This window comes from Hyaena hyaena, unplaced genomic scaffold (genome assembly GCF_003009895.1).
Source record: "Hyaena hyaena isolate Hyena2069 unplaced genomic scaffold, ASM300989v1 scaffold_60, whole genome shotgun sequence".
Classification (NCBI taxonomy): Eukaryota; Metazoa; Chordata; class Mammalia; order Carnivora; family Hyaenidae; genus Hyaena; species Hyaena hyaena.
In genome coordinates, this window is record NW_024080692.1 from 1,639,685 (window position 1) to 1,644,558 (window position 4,874).

The 4,874-nt window shown below is 48.6% G+C and overlaps 1 long non-coding RNA gene across 1 annotated transcript; it reads right to left on the minus strand.

The window, feature by feature from the left end:
- Nucleotides 1–3,143: 3,143 nt before the first annotated feature.
- LOC120231651 lies at nucleotides 3,144–3,872 on the minus strand. The gene is made up of 3 exons (XR_005528372.1): nucleotides 3,772–3,872; nucleotides 3,372–3,445; nucleotides 3,144–3,202 (listed from the first exon to the last, which is right to left on the minus strand). It is a non-coding gene; the product is annotated as an uncharacterized LOC120231651 (long non-coding RNA).
- Between the last annotated feature and the right edge of the window lie 1,002 nt (nucleotides 3,873–4,874).

A 4,874-nucleotide genomic window follows, 5' to 3' on the forward strand; every position in this document is an offset into this window, starting at 1 on the left:
TGTTAGCACAGAGCCCGATGCAGGGCTCAAACCCACACAGTGTGAGATCATGACCTGAGCCGAAGTCGGACGCTTAACCAACTGAGCCACCCAGGCGCCCCAGAAGTTAAATATATTATTGTGTGTTCAGACACGTTTGAATATGTTTTTTTAAAACTCTGCTGTCATTACTTTACACACAAGTTTTTCAAGCACAGACATGGGTTCAAAGACCTATTCAGCTTTTACTTGTATAGTCTTGAGCAACAAAATTTTGTTATTTGCAGAATATTAAGCTATATCATTGAGAACTTTAACCCTTTTATCTTCCCATGTCCTAGCTTTTTAAAAAGTTTGTATTTACTTATTTTGAGAGACAGAGAAAGAATGAGCTGGGTGTGTGTTGGGGGGGAGGGGCAGAGACAGAGGGAGAGAGAGAATCCCAAGCAGGCTTTGTGCTGACAGCAAAGAGCCTGACTTGGGGCTCAAACTCATGAACTGTCAGATCATGCCCTGAGCCGAGATCAAGAATCGGATGCTTAACCCAATGAGCCACCCAGGAGCCCCCTCTATATCCTACCTTTTAAAATCTAAATCTTTTGCAGGGGGTGTTTCTGGCTGGCTCATTTGGTACAGCATGCAACTCTTGATCTTGGGGTTATAGTTCAAGCCCAACTCTGGATGTAGAGATTACTTAAATAAGTAACCTTAAAAAAACAAAAACAAAACTTTTGGGGGGAAAATTTCAGGGTGATGATAAAGGAAGTCATATAGTTAGCTGGGCATAAGCTCAAGGTCTCTTAGATAAGCCTGTCAAAGAAAGATTCCTCAGGAGGCAGGGTGGTCTCTGAGCTGTGAAGCGCAGAACACACAGAAGGGCTGAGCTAGAGAAAGCTTCAGGATCTCACTGGTGATCTCTCCAGCTCATCTGGTCTTATCTGGAGGCCTGTGCCAACTTGCATATTCACCTTTGAACGTTGGTGCGAATTCCCTCTTTTAAATATCACAATCATGTCCCAGATGCATGTCATTCTGTCTCTGACATCAAACAGACAGCTCGTGTTCTTTACCAGCATGCCTCCAGTAGCTCGAGAATGGCATTCTACAGCAGGCCATGGGTTCATGAGTCAGAGCTTCCCATCTTCGCTCTTCCTTCCATCAGAGCCTATAGCACCGAGTATTATCATGTAATTTATTTTCGTGAATGTTTATATCTGTTACTATTTATTTCCACTTACCTGTGGAAAGCTCTGATGTCAAGTTCCAATTCAACCGCTTTTGAACTCTGTGGCTAGAACCAAATCACTCGGCTTCTTGGAGTCTATTTTTTTTTTTTTTTTTAAATCTCTGTAAAGCTGTAAGGTTTATACCTGATCTTCTGTTCCAATGAGATGAAAGTGGGAAGTGCTTGACATTTTCCGGGGTGATAAGCACAATTCAAAGAAGGGCCCCAAGATTCTCACGCCCTGGTTTATATAGCCTGTGTGATCTCCTCCCCTTGAGTGTGGGCAGGACCTGGGACCAAGATAGGATTTCACAGCTATGAAAGGATTACTAATCAGTTGACTAGGAGTTCATCAAAAGGGTGGGCCTGGGGGCGCCTGGGTGGCTCAGTCTCCAAGTGTCTGACTTCGGCACAGGTCATGACCTCACGGTTCATGGGTTCGAGCCCCACGTCGGGCTCTGTGGTGACAGCTCAGAGCCTGGAGCCTGCTTCAGATTCTGTGTCTCCCTCTCTCTCTGACCCTCCTCTGCTCACACTGTCTCTCTCTCCCAGAAGTAAATAAAACATTAAAAAAAAAGGTGGGCCTGGCCTAATCAAGTGAACCTTAAAAGAAGAACTACAGCCTTCTTAAAGGGAGATATAAAGCCAGAGAGACGCTCCTGCTCACTTGAAGAAGTCAACTGCTCTGAGCTGTCTGTGGATGGAGGGCCTGTGAACCTGGCAAGGACTTGAGTGTGGCTTCAGGGAGCTGAGAATGGTCCCCAGCAGACAGCCACCAAGAAGTTAGGGACTTCAGACATATGGCTGCAAATAAAAAATCCCACCCTCATCTGAGGGAGCTTGAAAACAGACTCTTGTCCAGTTGAGCCTCTCAGTGAAATGCAGTCCAGCCAACCCCTCCATTACAGCCTGGTGAGACCGTGAGCAGAAAGCCCAGCTGAGGCTGTGCCGGAACTCGGGTCCACAGAAACTGTAAGGTAGTAAGTTAGTGTTATTTGACACTAAGTCTGTGCTAAGTGTTACGCAGCAGTGGAAATGAATACAACTACTCAGTATCGAACACCAAGAGGTGAGGGGTGAGGGACATGGACATTCTCTCTTCTCTCCTGATACCCCCACCCTGTCAGCTAGGGCACAGGTATGATCAACCAGATGTGTCCACCTGGAACTTCGAATCTGGGGGGAGGGACACGAAAACTCAGAGACCGTTAGAGGTTAACTCCTGAGGTCAGCAGCAGTGGGAGCAGCGCCTGGCACAGCTTTTGGACAATATGTGACCGTGGCATGACTAGTGGGGCCACATGGAACCAGGTCCCCTTCGTTCCTGACCGTTCTCCGTGTTTGGTGTTCATGTAAATTCTGTGAACCGTGCATTGCTTTTCCAATGCATTTATTTCTGTTGCAAGTAGCCAGAAATTGCTTCTGTAATTTGCCCCCAAGAACTTAGATTATTATAGATCATACATGGAAAAGTGCCTTGTAATATTATTTTAGCTGTTTCTCTGCCTTCACTTTTCTTCAGGCTTCTGCGTCTGACCTCTAGCCCTCTCTGACCATTATAATTCTTGGTGTCATTCTGCACCCTGATATTCCTATAAATAATACCTTGATTCTAATAAATAAATGGAACAGATATGTCCATCTGTGTGAAAACGAAGAGACCATTATCAAAAACCACTGAGGGAGAACATTTAGGCACTCAAAAATGCAGAGAGGGACCATGGGGGCTTGGGTGGCCTGTTTAGGTTTAAAAGAATTGCCTCCAGTTGAACTCCAAGGTCAAATGGAAAAATCTCTACCTGTCTTCAACCCTTCAGAAGACAAGTGTCTGCTACCGTGGCATCTCCAGGGAAGATGTTTCCTGGACGACCATTCAGAATGGGATTGGGTCTTAGAAACCTCCATTCCAACAGGCTCAAATTCACATCTAGGGTTCACACCTGCCATGTAATGAGCCAGAAGTCTGTACATATCTTCTCAGACTCTGCATTCCCACCACTGCCAGAATGGGAAACACATGAAAAGAGAAGCATCATCTTTGAGAACAGATGATTAGAAAACACAGTTAAAACAACAACAACAACAACAAACAAACACACAGCGATGCCCGGGTGGCTCAGTCGGTTAGGTGGCCGACTCTTGATCTCCGCCTAGGTCATGATCTCACCGTTTGCGAGTTGGAGCCAGCATCCGGCTCTGCGTTGATGGCGTAGGATGCAATCTTCCCTTCTCTCTGCCCTTCTGAAACAAACAAACAAAAACACACAAACACAAAACCACTGCCTTCATCAGAGTGGTCTCAGGGCCCGAGGATATGGCTGGGCAAGGGGTGGGGGGGCAGCCCGCGACCAGCAGTCCTGGAAGCTATGCTCTTGGATCATGAGTTGGGGGCTGAGGCTGCAACAAGTTTGAGAGCACCCGAGAGCAGGCCTGTTTGTTCAGACCAGCTAAACCCAGGGCCCTCGGATCACTTTACATACGGCCAGGGGGGCCCCTGGGGACCCTTTGTGCAGAAGGGCCTCTGCGTTTGAGGGAAGAGGACTACGACCATGACTTCCCCCACTCACCATATCTGCATCCAGCGCCCAGCAAGGGGGGGAGGGGGGGGCTGAGGGGTTTGCCCGTGACTCCTGGCAGGAGAGCTCCGGTGAAGGGAAAGGCAGGGATGCTTGGGGCCGGAAGCAGTCAGGCAGTAAGTGTCCGCAGAGCACAGAGCACGTGGCGGAAGGAGGAGGAGTCACAGGTGGCCCCACGGTGCTACGCCGAATAGCCTCCCAGGATACCCGCCGGGGGACTGCATTTAAGTTCCTAAATAGGGAAAAAGGTGCCAATGCGACCTCGGTCGAGGAAGCTGTAAAAACGAGTGAACAAATTTAGCAACCTCGGGTGGCAGTTTACCTGTAACACTTGGGGCAGAAATGGGGAGCGCGCCAGAAAGCCAGTGGCCCAGGGACAGTGGGAGGGGCAGGGCGCATGCGTGGTAGAAGGCGCGGCTGCGGGAGGAGCAGAGCGGAGCAGAGCGAGCACTGGACGCAGGCGCGCCCACCCCGAGGGCCTCAGGCCAGACTGCGGTGGGGGGAGCATAGAGGGATCCGGCTGGGGGCTGTCCAGGCCTGGCGCTGGGCAGGGTCCCATCTGCCTGAGGTTCTTCATGTTGACTCGGCATTCATGGTCCGTCCCTCGGGGAGCAAGCAGAGCATGGCCAGGGTCTTGGAAGTATTTGAGCACCTCCGCGTCTAGGTGATCACTTTCTTTGACAGTCCCAGCTTGGCTGGGAATAGAGTTGTGTGCCAACTGCTGCATCAGCATCAACTGGCCATCAACCCCTTTCGTTATGAGGTCAGAAGAGTCGTACCCCTGTCCCTTAGGCTTATATTTATGAACGTGGCCTGTGATGTCGTGAGGCCTTGTCAGGTTCAAATTTCCTATGAAAATGATGCTTTCCATTGAGGATAATATAATCGCAGAATTCCGAGGCTCAAAAGATAACTCAAAATAGGAAAACAAAGTTTAAATCATATTTCCTGGTTTACATAAAAACGAATATGGTTGTGAGCGAGGCACTTTATGTTTAGAAACATTGGTCACGAGTTTATACACATGGGTCACGTTATTCATATTACTGCAAGTCAGGGGTGCAGCATTTAAGCTAAAAACTTGAAAGCTTCCA